This window comes from Homarus americanus, unplaced genomic scaffold (assembly GCF_018991925.1).
Source record: "Homarus americanus isolate GMGI-L3 unplaced genomic scaffold, GMGI_Hamer_2.0 scaffold2558, whole genome shotgun sequence".
In the NCBI taxonomy this organism is placed as follows: Eukaryota; Metazoa; Arthropoda; class Malacostraca; order Decapoda; family Nephropidae; genus Homarus; species Homarus americanus.
In genome coordinates, this window is record NW_024745671.1 from 369,126 (window position 1) to 388,750 (window position 19,625).

At 40.1% G+C, this 19,625-nt stretch overlaps 1 protein-coding gene across 1 annotated transcript in view; it reads right to left on the reverse strand.

Annotated features, from left to right (window-relative positions):
• Positions 1-2,992, reverse strand: part of LOC121878742 — a 30,350-nt gene extending 27,358 nt beyond the window's left edge. The window contains 1 exon segment of the mRNA XM_042385100.1: positions 2,900-2,992. The gene's annotated coding sequence lies outside the window, so the exon portion shown is untranslated.
• Between the last annotated feature and the right edge of the window lie 16,633 nt (positions 2,993-19,625).

Genomic DNA, 19,625 nt, shown 5'->3' on the forward strand with positions numbered 1-19,625 from the left:
TAGGTGTATGGATCTTTGAGGTGGCACTATGTAGGTGGCATAGGTGGCACTATATAGGCGGCAGGTGGCAGTATGTAAACAGTAGGAGGCAATATGTAGGTAGCAGAGATGGCACTATATAGGCGGCAGATGGCACTATATAGGCGGCAAATGGCACTATATAGGCAGCAGATGGCACTATATAGGCAGCAGATGGCACTATATAGGCAACAGATGACACTATCTAAGCGGCAAATGGCACTATGGTGTAGGCGGCAACTTCTGTGCTTTATAATATTCAGATGACCTTAGGACCAGTCAACCTTGGTCGTAAAGTGTAAAAATTACCACTACGCCCTTTACCAAAACCTTTTTCTGCCAACAAACATTGATTCAACCACTGTGTTCTGGTCTGTTCTTCCTGTCTCGTGTAATATTGCCTCGGACGCCCTCGTGGTTTTAAAGCTCTACACACACACACACACACACACACACACACACACACACACACACACAAAACGTTCTTACAGGTATGTACTTATAATTCCTTGCGTACGATAACTTAAAACCCCTTGAGTACGATGATCCTAACCCTTTGAGTATGATAGATGTAAGGTCCTAGTACTCAAGGGGTTACTGGATAGCCTAGACTGTGAAACCTAACCTACCCAAACCTTTACGGGCTAAATAAACGTCTAATTCAAGTATTGATGAACATACTCACCAAAACACTGGGGGGAAAACCACAAGGCTAAGTTGAGTTGTGTCTGTGGACGGAGGGATGAGGGATGGACGGTGGAAGGATGATGGACGGGTGATGGGGGGATAATGGATGGATGATGGGCGGAAGATGGATGGGTGATGGATGGATGATGGATGGGTGATGGACGAGTGATGGAGGGATAATAGACGGATGACGGATTGAAGATAGATGACTCACGGACGGACGACTAACGGATGACACTCGTACACCGAACGGATGACGGACGTACGACTAACGGATGACAGACGGATGCTAATTGAAGAACTACAGACTACATGCTCAATTTCTCTACCCATCAAGATTACAACTGAACCAACAAAAAAAAAAAAAATGAAATTACTAAAGAAAACCTAAGGCGCATAAAATTGTCTAGGGAAATTGGCTTTAGTTCCCCAAACCCCTTATACTGTAAAACCAATTTATAATCCAGTAAAGGTAATTGTTACAAAGCATTTTAAACTGTTTTGGGGTAAAAACTTTAAATCTCCAACGTTCCTCGGAAAAAAAAACATATTTAAAACACCAAACTTCCAGGGGAAATCTGTTTAAATATCCAAACTTCCTCGAAAAAGCTGTTCAAATCTCTAAATTTCCTCGAAAAAACTGAATAAATGTCTAAACTTCCTGGGAAAAGCTGTTTAAATGCCCAAACTTGATCGGAAAAGCGATTTAAGATGCAAACACATCTGTTAACACCTCCACGCTCAAAGTAGGTCTTCCCTCCAAAGATTTAATTCCCGAGAGACAGACGAACTTGAGAGAGATACGCTGTCCTCGTCTCAGTCTAAATTCACCTTCAAGTGGGTTGATTTCACAGGTGGATGGGCATCTTACTCACAGTGTCAACTATCCTAATTGCCTTCCCCGAGACGAAGGTAAACTCTGGCTGTAAATCCCAAGTCTGTGTCCTCAACCACCTCTCTACTCCCTCCTTCCTTAACCTTCCCTACTTCCTTTCTCAACCTTCACTCCCTCCTTCCTTAACCCCCCTTTTCTCCCCTCTATCTTCCCACTCTTCCCTTTCTCCTTGCTTCCTTCCCCAATCTTCCCTAACTATATCCCTCCTTCCCAAAACTTTCCTTCCTCCTCACCTTCCTTACCCTCATCCCTGTATCCCTCCCAACCTTGTCTCCTTCTCTCTCTCCCTCCCTCCCATGCTTTCTGTTACCGCGTCTATTATGAATGTTATTTATCACCCCTCTTCCTGTGGCTATTCTTATTTCTTTCTGTGTTTTCTTACGTCTTTATTTGTGTATCTCTATTACCCTGCTTCTGTTTCTCTGTCTAGTAACACATCATTCTGTTTCTGTTTATCTGTAAAATCTCGTAGGATGGGCGCGGTGGATGAGGGGACGCAACATTCGCCTCCTGCTTTAACGGTGGTTGGTTCGATCCGGACACCCCCAAGCCCCAAGTGAAGGCGATCGAGTGCATTCTCGGCCACACTGCCTCCTCGTGTATCGAAGGCTTAGCAACCACTTTCACTGAGATACTATGGGTGATGGTGAAGGTACGAGAGAGGACAGACGGAGCAAACATATCGTAACTAACAAACTCACTGGATGATACAGTGGCCCACGTATATATGCATCACTAACACGCAATGTTTAGTTCGTCTCTACCTATATTATGTGTTCTTTGTGATGCAACAGGTGGCAGTATGTGTCTGTAACAGTAGTAAGAAGGAAAACAAGGAAATATGTAAATATGTCATCTGGCGAATTCTTCTCATGGTTTAGTGACATACAGACGGAAATACAACCCCACATAACCGGGGTCTTGCGATTGATAAGATAAACGGAGGATTAATGCCACTGTGTTCATAGCTAGGGATGGAGGGAGGAATATTGTTCACATGTTCAATACTCCCGGCCACTCACCTCATCCAGGTATTCATAGGTATTCACAGGTGTGGGGATACCTAGCGCACACCTGTTGCGTCTCTCCACCACTTACTTTTCCATCTGTGTTTCTGAGTCACACTCACTCTGCCACTCTCGTTGACACTTAACAATCTTATGATATGGTACTTCCTGTTAATTCTCACCACACACGAAACAAAATTTAACGTAAATACTTTTCATCATCTATTTCCATAATTTCAAGTAAAGTTACACCACACTTCCGAACACTTAATTCCTCTTCATCTCATATCACCTGTTAGTTGGTTACATGGCACGTTGCCCTATAACTAGAGGTAGAGGAGAGCGTTGCGTCAACCTGTGGCGTCCGACTGTATCTCTTCCCCTCGGCGACGCACCTCTTACTGAACATACCGGCTATCACCCCGGGAGGATGGTGGTGCAGTTGTCAACGTTCGCCACCTGTCACAACCTGGTCCTATTTTTTCCATACCATTAATAGGTATGAGAAGTGTGTGGTGTTGGTCAGTTAGAGTGAATTTAGGGATTTCTCAACCTGTGGTCAGGAGGAGTGTTGATGACTGCAGCGGTCGACACTCAGGCCCCTATCTTGTGTTTAGGGAACGCCACCTGTTGGTTTAGGTGTGTGTGTGTGTGTGTGTGTGTGTGTGTGTGTGTGTGTGTGTGTGTGTACCATATTTACTAAACATAAAATACACCCAAACATATAATCATCCTTTAAATACAAAAACTATATACTGTACTCCGTATATAAACCAACACATTATAGCATATATATTTTTTCTAACCTTATCTTACCAAAATATTTATACATATATATGACTTTCCCATATGCAGTAAGTACCCACACTCTGTAACGCAATAGTCACTGCATGTCAGAAGATGAGGGAGGGAGGGAGGGAGGGGGGAGAGGAGGGAGGGCGGGGAGAGAAAGTACCCGCCCCTCCTTCCCCACCCCATTTCTCTCCCTTGTAGAGTAATGGCCACACACTTATGAACTAAAAAACACCATATCTATAGGTTAAAATTGTTTCTTTCTTAATAAAAGCTAAACATTGGACTAAGAATTATACATATATAAATTATTAGATGATACAAAACGATAAAATAAATCACCAGTGTATTAAAAAATAACAACTTTATGTATATTATCTATGTATGTATACTGTATAGTCAATGTATATGTATATAACAAAACGCCCATCAAAAATCTCCAACGCGGGTCATATTAAAGCGACGTTGTGATGGAATTCCCAGATTATACAAACATGGGAAAACAAACTTGTCGACATGGAGATAAAAACACAAGCACTCACCTGTTTGTCTCCTGCCTGGGTAAAACACAACTATTATGTATGTATGTGTGTGTGTGAGAGAGAGAGAGAGAGAGAGAGAGAGAGAGAGAGAGAGAGAGAGAGACACACACACACATATACAACCCACAGGAGGTAGAAAATACGAATTAAAAATAGATAAAAAAAAATCAAATCATAACAAACAAACGCAAAGACAGATTAAAAAAAAATAACATGAGACAGAATAAAAATCCAAGAAGACCAACTATTAGACAGAGAGAGACAGGAAACACTATTCACCATACGAGACAAAAGGAAATAATGCGATTTTAGACAGACGGAAAAAAAAAGCAATGAAATATGATCAAAAACAGAAGGACATGGATAGAACGAATTGAAAAAAGTGACAAAATGGAGAAATGTTTAGTTTTAGTGACAGAGGTGAGTGGGGGAGGAAGTGGCTGTGGGTGGGAGGGGGGGGAGGAGTGGCAGGGCAGGTGGGATGAGGGAAAGTAGTAGTAGTTGGTGAGAGGTGAGAGGTGAGGAGGAGGAGGATGGGGGACTTACCGTGAAGCCTATCCCGACAGTAGCCGAGAAGGTGCCCGGCTGGAACTTCCCCGTGTCGAACTGAACCAGGAGAGATGTCTTGCCTACTCCGGAGTCCCCAGCAGGATCGTCTGTAGGAAGAACAACACAGGACTTCAATAAACTGGTCTGATGGAACACGACACATCAATAAACTGGTCTGATGGAACACGACGCATCAATAAACTGGTCTGATGGAACACGACACATCAATAAACTGATCTGATGGAACACGACACATCAATAAACTGATCTGATGGAACACGACACATCAATAAACTGATCTGATGGAACACGACACATCAATAAACTGGTCAGATGTAATGAAGATAAAGACTCCACGAAGAAATAGTAATAAAGGTGAACTGTTTAAAAAGAGAAAGAACAGAGAGATTATTGACTTGTCTTAGTAACAGAGGAACATTTAAACACCTTCACTATCAGCTCCTGTAGAAGGGAATTAAACAAAATTCCCTGGATACCCAAATGAAGACGCAGTGAGATACAACTGAGAAATGAGACAGAGAAAAACTTGATTCAAATAATATCGGGAAAATGATTGAGATTACGGGACCTATTAAAAAAAGAGAAGCAAGAAGATGCGTTAATAAAAGGATGTATAGAGAAATAAGAATAGGATGGAGACAGAGGGTTATAACACATGGGTAGTTTGATTAGAGTAAATGATGGTAATTGAACAATGGTAACGATCCCCCTTGGCGTCACGGATTGGTGGGATATGACAGATGTTTAATTACACGATGGTAGTATGTGAAGAGCCTTTGATAACTTTACCCCTAATTGATAGACAATAGCCAATATGACGTTACTCGTTCCCAAAACTATCTCTGTGGTAGGGTTCGATGAATTTCAGAATGAACGCTGTGACGCCTGTTGTCTCGGTAGGGTTGTCAAAAATCTTCATCCGTTGTGTCATTTTGTCTCACATAAAAACATAAAGATATTTTGTGGAGCGAGTTACGTGGGTTCATTAACTCTACACACAGATAATCAGAATATATTTTTATAGCCAATGAGAAAAAAAGTCAATCCCCTTCAATATAATGTTGTTTTTGTGTTTCTGTCATTTATATCTTTTATCAAATCCTCCAACAGTTGAGGTTTTGTCCATTTTTTTTTTCCCCGGGAACTTGTTTTATCTGACCCAGAGTGATAGTGTGAGCCAGGGGAACACATCAGGTTAGGAGGCCAGGTAGGGGGTGCTCCAGGGGTCAAGCCAACCCAAGGCTTAACAGTGCTAGGACGTATTCCACACCATATACACAAATTGTACTTGAACCTTAAATATCAGGCATCAATCACACTATATTTACTAATTAACGAAAAATATACTGAATTTATTTCGCATCCGCTAACATAAACCTCAATGTTGCAATTATTAATGTATCAAAAGGTTCACGTATGACTGCGCAAGATACAACACTACTGACTGCACTGTCTTCCCTAAACTATGTGATAAGTAAACATTGCTTTAATGAAACACTGAAGTATGACCTATTATACTTTGAACATCTCAGGTGAGATAGATTTATTTAGGTTTGGTCATATTTCCTTTAAGCCAAAGAGAGAAAAACGATATTCAAAATTCATAGAAATTTGTATAAACTTTCACATGACTTCCGTTTTCTTTTCTGTTTTTTATGTTATAAATTTTAAAGTATATCCTCAATAGCTATACACGTAGGGTAAAATCTTATTCTTATGACACAGCAAAAAGAATTGACCTAATATAGTTTTCCGTATAATGAAGTATCAGTGTGGACTATATGTCATATTTTCTACTCATGTTTCTCGTCTTCAACACTGGCATTCCTCGACGTTCACAAGTTCTCAACAGCGATACGATTATATCAAAGGATTTTAGAACTTTCATACACAAATTTAGCTGCAGGGAAGTTGCTGCTATATATTCTTCACTCAGACTTCCAACATTGACAAGTTCGCTGGTTGACATGACTGCCTGTGTGTTCGTCGCATCTTTAAAACATAAGACCTTGACGTCAAATTCTTCTGACGTAGGAGGTAGAGTATTTTTCGTTTTGGAAATTTCAGTTAAAGAATTTTCTGGTTTTTACATTTTTTTTTCGTTACCGGAGTTTCTAGACAATTTATGAAACTATAAATTTTTTACCCAGTTGGTTATGTTTTTTTTTATGATATTACTTACTAGGGTTCACTGTTACCTCATACTGGGGGGAAAATAATATCCACAAGCACATAATACAAAATCTAATGTTGGAATTTGACTTATATAAATTATAAGTTATATTTGCACTATTATAACCCCCATTATATATACTGCTTCTCTTATGACACTTGCACCAGTGTTATATTATATGTCACGTATATCTGTTAGGGTAAAGTCGAACACATGATTTATCCCCGAATATCAAGGGGCGCTGATAACAAAAAAAGAAAAAGATGTGATAATATTGAGTTAATCTCCAGCAAAAGTTCTGACCATGATACGTTAAAGCTCATCCCGTTAACACAAGTTTTGGCTATGATAGGTTAAAGTTCATCCTGTCAACACAAGTTCTGCCAACATCTGACGTGTGTTTTAACCCACAGTCACTCAGTCATCATGGTGGTCCTCTGAACTGTTAATCAATAACCAGTCAAGCATTATGCACTCATACTTTATGTGATCATGCAATACCAAGGCATCACTCTTACTGGTAGTACAGTCTCGATGAATTGTGAATCTACGACGGGTATAAAAAAAGGGAAACGGAATGTGTTTGTTTATCGGATGTCAATGAAGGCTTCAGCAACATTAATTCAGAAAAGAAAGTTAGGTTCATTTACAGTGAGAGAGAGAGAGAGAGAGAGAGAGAGAGAGAGAGAGAGAGAGAAGCGACTGAGAAAACCTTAGGATCCTTCAACATATCATGAATGCAGGGAAGGAATTAATTAAAGGACATCCGAGATTATTAATATACGTGACTGAGACCCGAGTGAGGAAGACGAGTAAAAACTGAAGATAATATGTCCCACAGTGAGTATCCAACAGGCGAATGAATCTCAGGTATCATAGTAAGCCCTGAAGAAAAACGGGAAGAAGTGAAAATCAATAGAAAACGCATCCAATGAATATCAAACAAGTGACCTGGGACCAATTCTTCTTCAATAGGGTCTTCCAGTGATATATCTCTAGCCATGGATACTGAAAACTATTTATATTTTTTGCTGTTGGTGAGGAAGTAAGGTTATATAAAATGTATACCAATAAGGATGACCAGTATAAGCGACACACATCACGCCTTTCTGGATGAACCCGGCCGAAGAAAAGAAGTCCACCTCTCGCAGTATAGAGAGGTGTGACTCGAATGCAATGATGGATGGTCAGTTCTAAAAGCTCTTAAGAGAAATTTGGTAAGAATGGAGAATATGTATCAGAGGTCAACATGAGGGAAGGAATTATGTTGTGGGGAAGAGGCGGTGTGTGTGTGTGTGTGTGTGTGTGTGTGTGTGTGTGTGTGAGAGAGAGAGAGAGAGAGAGAGGTGTTCCCCGTCGCCGCTGCAGGTAAGAGCCTATATTGTGTCAAATCATTAAAGTTGACCTGACCTCCACCTGACCTGACTATTTCCGTCGCTCTAGTCACTATTCCACAACCAGCTAAACAACTTGACCCAAATGACGGATCATTCATTCCTCCTGACGACAACACCGAGTAACATCAAGGGATCATAGCAAGCTTTAAGGAACACATACAGCAACAAAGGTTTCTGGTTCATGCACGGAAAAACATTCCCTGGAGCAGTGACTTGAACCTTACGCTCCTTTCTGAGTTCTGGTTGTCAGGGGAAATGTACCAAGAATTCTTAGTGATCAGTCTGTGTTGATTTAACCTCTCAAGTGTGCTAATTTCTTGGTTAAACACTCATTTATTTTGTATCTAATCCCGAATAAATTATATATACTCTTCAATGGATGCAAACGCGTCTAACTATACGATACGATAATCTATAGATGGCATTGGAATCCACTTGTATGTATAGCACATGTTTTCAGGGTCGTATTAAAATAGAACTAAATGCAGGTTATAAAAAAAGAGCAAGATGGTATCAGAAAGGGAGAGAGAGAGGCAGCAGCATCATCATCATAAGTGGATGTGTGTCCAGGTGGCACTACGGTCACTTGTGTTGGATTAAGTCCAGTAATTTGCTCTCCCAGGGGCCATCAACTATACTACTTTTGTGAGTAAGGTTTTTTACAGAGAATTTTTAGTTTGTGTATTTTTTGAAACGGTGTTATTAATACGAAATTTAATGGCATGATTTATTCTTCATATTATTATTATTGTTGTTGTTGTTACCGATATATCTGAGAGCAAATTGTTTCTAAATAATTCTCAAAATACTCTGGTGTAGTTCACTGGTTAATCTGAACCCACTTTGAAGCTTCATATATCAAGTTTTGTAAGCCATCACCGTGTCTACGTCTCGCATCAGGTACCGGTATGCGAAGCCTTTATATGTGTTTAGTGTTGATCTAGATGACAAAGGGTGAGGCTGGAGCGATCGGACACACACACAGCGGCTATTTTTGACTGAAAGGGATCAAAGCGCATGATTCACCGCTTCGACAATAACTCCGTGTGTCGTCTCCTCTTGGATTCGGTTTCATTACATTATTATCTACGTTAATTAGTGAAGGTAGAGTCTTAAGTGTTATTTCTTATGTTGTTTCGGATGTTATTTTAGATTTTTTCTATTAGTTTGATGCGTTTTTACACATTCAGTTACGAAACAATATTCGAACCCTGACCGGCTTATAGCGAGACAGTGTTGTCATGGAGGCGACTTTTATTATCTTGCTGTTATTCTATCTATCTATTTATCTATCTATCTATCTATCTATCTATCTATCTATCTATCTATCCTACAGCCAAGTTTTTCAATCTCTTTTCCCTCGTTTCTCTCTCCTTTGTTTTGTCTATTTTATAACCTTTTTTGAAGCATTTCAATATTTTGGTGCACAGTTGAGGATATCCGTTACCGCATCCGTTACTAAACCAGCTGAGTACTGAGTGGTGGTGGTAGTCCAGGAAACACTCACGCCATGACCAACGTTAGAAAAGTGGTCTTAGGGTCTCAAATGCTCTGGAAGGTGAGAACTTACGTGACAAACTCCTTGAATCAACAACAGAAAAATGGCTTCCAATATGAGGTCTAAAGTGCACTGATACTTCTACGTATATAGATATGTTCATTCCTGAGTTAAGACGAAATATATATCGTGTAGTACCTCTGAGAACACGGACCCTGGCCAGAAATTGTCACTTTGGTGAGTAAACACGCGGCATTGTTATGGTGTGTTTACTAACTGGAACAGCCTGGAGACGCCATAATGAATTCACCGCGAAAGTCTCAACATTGGAATTCTAGTATTTCTTTTATAACATATTGCCGGATTCATCCCTGTATAGCGAACAATAAACCTCTTATTTATCGTTCTCGTCTGATTACTTATTCTAATGTCTCTATTATGTTACATCTGTCTCGTGTTGAGGGAGATGGGTGAGGACAGAAGATGACATACCCTCCACCTGAGTTAGTTGTTCACTGTGTCTTAGAGTGACAGTTGTAGTGGACGTACTGTATATAACGGGTTTTATTGGAGTTTTATCACCCGAGTTTTCATCACTCTATAATACTAAAATGACTATAACCAAAATAAACAAATGACATGGCGAAATTTTAATCCCCCGTGTGTTTTTAAGACCACTGAGTTAAAAACGGAGAACATATTAACCATAGTAATATCAATAATTCTTCGTTATCTTCAAGAACAGACGACTTAAAGCGAATGATATACAGTGATGTACATAATATCTCCACCTGACGCGGCTGAGGATCCTACTAGCAGCCAGTCTGAGAGTCTACTAATACCTCAACTTCGTCAGTTTGTTGTTGTTTGCCTTCTGGTCTCCTGTTGCAGAAAATAACTTGTATCTTGACAGCTGAGGAAACGAGACGGCAGTACTCGTATGTGTGTGTGTGTGTGTGTGTGTGTGTGTGTGTGTGTGTGTTGAAAGCTGTTTTTATACCAATGTAAACAACTAGAAGACGTTAGAAGGTGGAGGATGTTTGGATACAGCAGTAGTCTGTGTCAAGAATAGTTGGTGTAGTGAGGGTGTTCCTGTCTCTCTCTCTCTCTCTTACTCTGTCTCCTTTACTCTCTTTCTGTCTGTCTGTCTGTCTGTCTGTCTGTCTCTGTAAGTGTACGTTTTCTTTTCGCTTCACTACAACACACTCGCTTCACTACAACACACTCGCTTCACTACAACACACTCGCTTCACTACAACACACTCGCTTCAATACATCATACTCGCTTCAATACATCATACTCGCTTCACTATAATACACTCGCTTCACTATAACACACTCGCTTCAATACATCATACTTGCTTCACTACATCATACTTGCTTCGGTACATCATATTTGCTTCAATACATCATACTCGCTTCACTACATCATACTTGCTTCAATACATCATACTCGCTTCACTACAACACACTTGCTTCAGTACGTCACACTTCCTTCACTACATCATACTTGCTTCAATACATCATACTCGCTTCACTACATCATACTTGCTTCGGTACATCACACTTGCTTCACTACATCATACATGCTTCACTACATCATACTGGCTTCATTACAACACACTCGCTTCAATACATCATACTTGCTTCAACAAACTCGTCAGGAAAACTAATATTGGCAGATGTGACGATTATTTTCGCCATTTCAGATAAATTTATAATTGAGTGGGAAATGTTATGGGGTTTGGCACTCTTGTCGCCAGCCTGATGAGAGAGAGAGAGAGAGAGAGAGAGAGAGAGCCCACCAAGTACAGTACTTACCAAAATAGCAACATTTAGAACTAACCGACCGACCGTGAACTAGATAGATAGATAGATAGATAGATAGATTAACTAATGGTGAGTAGGATAGACGAAGTGGGTAGAAGAGGAAGAGAAGAAGAGGAAGAAGAGGAGGAGGAAGAGGAAGGGGAAAGGGGAGGGATCAGGGTAAAGATGTCAACTTATAGCACCAGACCAATCAATCATTCCTGTGGTGTAGGAGGAAGAGGAAGAGAAGGAGGAAGAGGAAGAGGAAGAGGAAGAGGAAGAGGAGGAGGAAGAGGAAGGGGAAAGGGGAGGGATCAGGGTAAAGATGTCAACCTATAGCACCAGCTCCATCACTCACTCCTACACACACTCGCTGAAACGCCATCACTTGACGACATATCTTCCAAATGTCCTCCACAGATTCACCCGCCCACGAGACACTTTTCAACGGCCGAGTGATACGATTTTTATTTTTATTTGTTTTTATTTTTTGAGGTTATTTTTCATATATTATATAAGATTTATAAACTAGAAATACTTATATCTATCTACTATTATTACGTATATTGATTAGATAGCACTAACATTCATTTAACAATAAGAAAAGAACCGAACTTAATCCAGGTGTGAAATCTCTCAAAAATTTATGCTTTAAACGTAGGATCAGGTTAGTTTAGGTTAAGTTAGGTTAGGTTAGGTTAGGTTAGGTTAGGTTAAGTTAGGTTAAGTTAGGTTAAGTTAGGTTAGGTTAAGTTAGGTTAGGTTAAGTTAGGTTAGGTTAAGTTAGGTTAGGTTAAGTTAGGTTAGGTTAGGTTAGGTTGGGTTAGGTTGGGTTGGGTTAGGTTAGGTTAGTTTAGTTTAGGTTAGGTTAAGTTAGGTTAGGTTAAGTTAGGTTAGGTGAGTGAGAAATATTCTTCTTTACATCTCCACTTGGGATAATGTTGACATAGGAATCTTTGTAGGAACCTAAGCTGTCACCACAATACCCGACGCTCTCACGGGAACATATTATGAGACACACCAACTCCCACGGCTTAAAGGCTATTCTTACTTTACATGCCACTAGAGAGAGACTGTCATCCAGGCTGTGAATGGATGATGAGCATTATGTCAGGATTAAAACAAAAATGGATGCTAGCTCAACACACCAACCAATTATACTATATTTAATGATAGTGGGAAGGTTTATAAGTTGGGGTGTAGGTTAGGTCAGATTTCATTATACTCATAAGTCTAATGCTGTATCCCAACCTAACCTAACCTAACCTAACCTTACCTAGCCCTAACCTAACCTAACCTAACCTAACCTAACCTAACCTAACCTAACCTAACCTAACCTAACCTAACCATAGTCCAATATTGTATGTTTGAGGCGGCACAAAATAATATACATAGCTGTTTTATTTATTAAATTTTTAGAAAGAACTGAGAGACATAAGTTACGATAATAAACAACCATGAATGATGAATGATGTATCTGGAAGGGAATAAAACACATCGTGAATGCAAATAATATAAAATAATCAGAAAGGATTCAAGCAAGTAGATATACAATGTAATAGAGTGAATAACAGTTAACAATATCTTCACCATTATGTAATATTACAGTAAAGATTCAACCAGGTATATTTTTTGCGTTGTATAAAATGAATGTGAAGTGAATAATGAAAAGAAGGGATCAGATAACGCACACCTCAGTAATGTAATATTTCAACGTGTGGCGGGAGACGTGGGCGCTTTTAGAAAATAAGAAATACCAACGCGGATTCTTTTCAGCTGGATACGATTCAGACTTATTTCAGTAATATTGTTTGGAATATTTAATGAGGTGATTTATATTTTTCGTGGGATTATGACGTTTGTTGTTGGATACAGTATGGTAAGTGTTTATTGAATTTTAAGTGCATTATTATTATTATTATTATTATTATTACTATTATTATTATTATTATTATTATTATTATTATTATTATTATTATTATTATTATTATTATTATTATTATTATTATTATTATTATTATTATTATTATTATTATTATTATTATTAAACCTTACGTAATCAGCGCCCTGATAATTATCAAAGTCATAAGTTACGTAAACATCAATATTGCGATCAGTCAGTGGACGTAACCCATCCACCCCATCCACCTCCAACCTCGCTCGTTCCCCTGCTCACTGGGGGTCTCATTCGCCTTCTTCGCCTGCTGAACACCAACCCCCAAACGTTCTCACACTGCCTCTTGTTATTAACTTAGAGTGAGAGAACGAATTAAGAGTCCCATTGCAATTTTGACGGCCTATCACAACGACAGAAGAAAACACGATAATTTCTATTTAGTTAGCAAGTTAATATTTCCCAAATGGCGGCATACTTGAGGTGAGAACTTGAGGTGAAAACAAGAGAACCTCACCTATAATGAGAACTTACCGGCATACGACTTCACAACTTTCCAAACTTAAAGTCCCATTGACAAACTAAATTAATCATAGCATCCGACCCAAATTCATGAGAGAGGCACTTAATGAACAAACCATTACTAATATTTTGGGTAGCAAGTGAAATGAAATGAGAATATATGAGAAAAAAGGAAACGAAAATAAGAGTTAGTTAATACTTTATGTCTTTTATTACATTCACAGGCTTTTGTTTTTGTTTATTTTGGTCTCGATCAAACTAGGAAAATAAACAATTCCACTCTGGGCCAATATTCTCGTATGGTTTTTTTTTTTTAGAGAGTGGGCGTATTAAGTCTGGGATCTGTCGCCTGTCTGTGTGTCTGAGTGCCTAGGTGTCTGGGTTGTCTAGATTCCGGGTAGTTAGGAGTCTGGGAGCCTAAGGTATCTGGGTATTTAAGCGCTTGGTTATCTTGGTATCTGGGTATTAGGGGTATCTGGATATCAACAGCATACTAACTCTCCCTCGGGGCAGGGTACATATGCCGTATCATCTTCACTGGTGCTCAGAGCCTCGAGTTAAGATTCAGAATGAAAGCGACCGGAAAAAACAGACCGAGAACACATATACAATACTCGAGTGTGTGGTAAAGACTGCACCTCTATTTCCAAGTCTGGTTGTCGGGTAAATATTTGTAATTTTTCTGTCAAATTGGTACAAAAAATTTATTTGAATTACAGATAAGGCAGGACAGAGAAGATAAGAAGATGACGGAATACAAAAAGAGGTTTACATATGAGAGAGAGAGAGAGAGAGAGAGAGAGAGAGAGAGAGAGAGGGCGGCCGTACTTGGATCAACATGGTGTGTGGGTGGCAACGTGCGGCAGGATCACCCTGTCAAGATAACATATCTCCCGGGATGACGCACGGCCTGGGGAACACAGGCGGGGGAAGGGAGGCATTGGTCTTAACAACATTAACTAGATTTAGGGCTGTGTCTCCATGATCGAAGCTGTAACTCTTGTTAATAAAACCATTACTGAATCTCGAGGCTAATTTATTCCTAACATGGAGACATGAACATGGGAATTAATGAACTCCAACTGTTGGTTACAAGCTAGAGATGGTGGGATTAAGGGGTGGTGCCTCCCATTAATGTATCCTGAACTCAAGGCCCGGGTGACACTACCAAACATCATAGGCCTTCCTCCTATAGTGACACTGGATAATGAAGGTCATAACAAAGTAACAAAGAACAGACTGACTGTCCAAATGGCTAATAAGCTGATAAGTGGTGAAATGATAGCTTTGTCAGTTAACGAGCCGATCATTGGTGAAGAGGATAAAAGTAAAAATTATGTAAAGTAAATACGGTCGGTGCATGCGAACTGTAAACAAGTCAAGATGACGTGCCAGGAAGCGTTGTACTCCGACATAGATTCGTGTTCAGGGCGAAAAAGTAAAAAGGTTGCAATTCCTATACTTTTTATATTCTAGAGGTTAGAATGAAGTTTTAATTTGTCGTTTTTCTTTAAGTTGCTTATTCTCACGAGTCGCAGACGATCACCCTGATGGGGTTTGTAATGTTAGGTATTAAGATGAACAAGTGGTATGACACTCCATATCAAACCTGTAAACTTAAAAAAAATCTTTCTCGATGACCACTCATGTACTATGTTGTATATAAGGAAATAGTACTTCACACAGGGAGTGGTAGATCTATGGAATGGTCTCCCAGCTCAAACTATGGAATCGAGAACAGTACGAGGGCAGATGGGCTTCACAATAGCCGCAGATAAAATTATAAAGAACAATAGAGGGATCTAGAATAGGCCACTGGCCTAACTCCCTTGGCATGACCATCTCTAGTCGGGTGACCATTAGGTAAATACAGTAGGTAAATAAGGTATACTTCTCTGTCTTGACCACCTTTGATCGTAGAGTTAGCGATTTTATTCTTGTAATCGCGTCCAACTACTTTTTGTCTGTTTCATCAGGATCAAAATTTTATATTGTTTCTTAATCCTAAACATGATGTCATATCCAATCCTAAGCTCGGTTCATTCACGATACATTTTAAGTTTAATTAATATTTGTTTTTGTTAGCCTTAAAATAATTTACGTTTTCTTACTAAATACTTTTATAGAAAACTAAATATTTTGTGAGTAACTATAATAGAATAAAAATATACACCATACAGTACACTCTGACAGCTATTTATTGAAAATTTCTCTTCACAGCATTGAAAACGCATTGAGTGCGTGAGGGCGAGCTTTTTCAGAGTGAGAGTTGTAAACTCGTGGAACAACCTGCCAGAGAGTGATGTGACGGCGCCGAGTGTGAGCTGTTTCAAGACCAGACATGACCAACACTGGAGAAGGTCCAGATACATTCAGTAGCCAGTGCATGCCCAGTATTTGCCAACAGTGCACAACAGAGACGTGACCGAATGCACAAGCGGCTAACGAGCCGATCAGTGGTGAAGAGGATAAAGGTGAAAGTCACGACACTTGCTGGTAAGTTATTCTAAGAGTTTCAAACTCTCTCTCCAAAAAGTTTGCCCTGATAATTTTCTGAACTTGAGGCTTCTTTAACCTGAGGCTGTGACCTTTAGTGAGGCGGACATCCGCTAGTTCCAGGCATGAACACTCGACTGAGTAATGTCCTCTGCGGTGCTTATAAACTTATATTAAGTCACCCCTTGCCCGCCTATAGTATACGCAAGTGATCGCGGGCACCTTCGTGCCCAGTGAAAGTTTGAACGCTCGTGCTTGGCTAGCGTACAGCGAATGAGGGTGCGCCAAGTCCGTAGACTTGCATGGTTAATTAGGGTGCTCTAAGTCCGTAGACGTGCAGCGTTTTCCATCGTAAATAAAATGGTTAATTAATGCCTTCCTAAAGAAACCATCGACATGGGACCAGGTTAGTTCCACTCTACGAATTTTTTTGCGATTTTTCCACCAAGTTTGATGAAAAACGATTGTGCCGTTTCAGCTGCCCACAACAGACAGACAGACACACGCCTAGTCCTATAGTATATTAGATAGTAAATTGTGAACTGTAGTCGTTCTATTCTCTCTGGGTACCCGAGGTGCCATATAGTGCAGGCACCAGTCAGTCTGGTGGTCCTCTTTTATATTTACTAAGTTATTTTTGTTTATTCCTCCTTATTTTCTTAAAATTTAATAACAATTTTGTTTTTTCTATTTCATGTGTACCTTTACTGTAAGGAAGAGTTCCCCCAATCCATGGGTGTTTTAAATATGTGATTGATGAAACTACTGTATGTTGTTATATCTTTTTCATTCTGATTTGCTGGGCAGTATAATATAAAATAATCCAAATTTTCAAGTTCATTGTTACATGTGATGTACTGTGTTTTTTCCCTCGTGAACTGTGTCTTTCATTTAGTGGTAGTGTGTTGTTCTTTATAGTATCTGTAAATTGTTATGACGAATGAGATAGATGATTGATAAACGCTAAATTGGTCACACCCATTTGTAGGAAAATTTAGGCCTTTGCAATCCCTCTCCCCACCAAGAATTCTTCACTACGGTGCTGAAAATAATAATCATAAATCGAAATATTTTCAATTACTCTACATTTAATTGATTTCAACTCATTGATGGTGTTTATAGAATTTTTTTGGGGTTATATTGGACTAACTTATACCTTTAAAATTTAATTTATATTATTGCTATAAATCTAATCTTCCCCTTCCCCCCCTAATCCACTACCCCTCCCCTCCCCTCCCCTCCCCCTCACCTTGTGTATGATGTCGTCCTCCTCAGGCGTGGGGATGGTGGCGGGGACAGGAGCCACGCCCCGGTACCCGGTGGGGCTGGGGGTTCTCTGTCTGTCTGGGCCCTTCTCTACACGCAGGGCCCCTGGATATAGAAAAGAAGAAATGGTGAGGAACACAAAGTAGATCGCGCCCTGACAGGTGCAACTTATTAACTTCCTTTTGTGTCTTGCCGTGTTTCTTCAATTACGAGTATTTCGCCTGAAATGTTGTTATTAATGGTAAAATAGTGTATGATTTTTGTCTCAATACAAAAAAGATATCGTTATCTCATTTCGAATTTTAGATCAGTTTACCCTCTCACCGTAAATCATCGTTTTCTCTAGTGTTCACAGCCGTCTCTTTGCTCCAGAGCAGTGTTCCCTACACAGAAAATGACCCGTTTTCTCTCAGAGCCAGAGTTGGAAATGATTATTATTTGCTGCAGTCTCGCAAGTGAATATATATATATATATATATATATATATATATATATATATATATATATATATATATATATATATATATATATATATATATATATATATATATATATATATATATATATATCCTCTTGGTATACTGCAGTAAATCGAACGTGAGACTCGTTAGCCTGACGGCAGTGAGAATGCAGTCTTTTTCTGTATTCAAGAAGGCAGTTCACTGCGTTACACCATCTTCACCTCCGCTTCTGTAAAGTGAGGTGCCCATCCATACCCCTGGTGACTAGGTGTACCCTAGGCGTGAATCTCTGAGTCTTAAGACGGAAGGCGAGAGCTGTTTCCATTCAGCTGTAAATATTGGCTTAATGCTTCTTATTCCTTGAATTTATTTCCCTTCACCTCTCTGTGTCAATGTTCCCGCCTTGTTAATCCTATCACAGCTTTTCCTGTACTGTAAGGATGCTTAATAAAATTCTACCTGGATTGATAACACTTACTGTACAGTACAAACAGATCTCATTACCGTCAACAGAAGCAGCCACTGAGTCTCACCTGCGGAGGTCGGGGGGGTGTCCTGGCTGGCGGTGTACCCGCTGGTGGGTCTTGAGTAGTACCCAGAGGAAGGTCGTGATCCGTTCACGACGTGGGTGGCGCCTGGTCCTAATGCGCCCCCCACCTCGACCCCTGGAACCTCCGCCGAAGGGGAGAGGAAGACGTCGTCGTCGTTGAAGTCGTCGCTCATGACGGCGACGCAGAAGGAAGCTTGGTTTAGATGTGTTGTTTCGAGGGACCGGTAAGTGGGGCTGAGAGTCAGCTGTGTGCCATCGGTTTGTTTACAGTGGGAGAGGAAGAGGTCTGGAGTGGTGTTCTAGATAGTGTGACTTGGTCCATGCATGACAAGTGATTACTGTACCAGCAGGAGCCACGTCAGAGTCCATAAACTGCACTGTTTTTTTCAGGAAATGGTACCTACACCGCCTGTCTCCCTCGTCTGCTGAAACTCCACAAAATGTTCATGTTGTTAGTTGCTTCATCAAGCTTTCCCACCACCAAAAGTTCAAGAGGGTCACTTAATCCTCGCCAAGGATGTTCATCAAATCTGCTGGCAGGAGATGTGTGTGTGTGTGTTTGTGTGTGTGTGTGTGTGTGTGGATGGAGACTTCACGTCATCACCAGGCCTCGACACGCCTCCTCTAACTTCACCATCCTGTTACTGGCCACGCCCTCTCCTGTCACTTCCACCTCCCCGTGCTTCTCTCTCCCACGCCTCGCTCACCAACACCTCTTCTCTTCACTACACCTCTCTCTCTCTCTCTCTCTCTCTCTCTGGCCTGCTTCACGGGTCACCTCTCGGATCCTCGCCACATCTGTAAGGTGGAAAATTTATATTCATAGAGTTGGCTACTGCGATTTAGTGGACATGTCAACGAAAACAAAATTATGGCCGCTTTGTCTCTCCCAGGGAAAGATATAGAAGGTCTTCCCCATTCTTTATAAGCTTTCCATATACAGTATATCATTATATAAGTCTACACAGAACTATATTATATACCCAATATTAAATGATAGTTAAGGTTGGCAGGATAATAAATGGTTACCATGATATAAAGTGTAGGA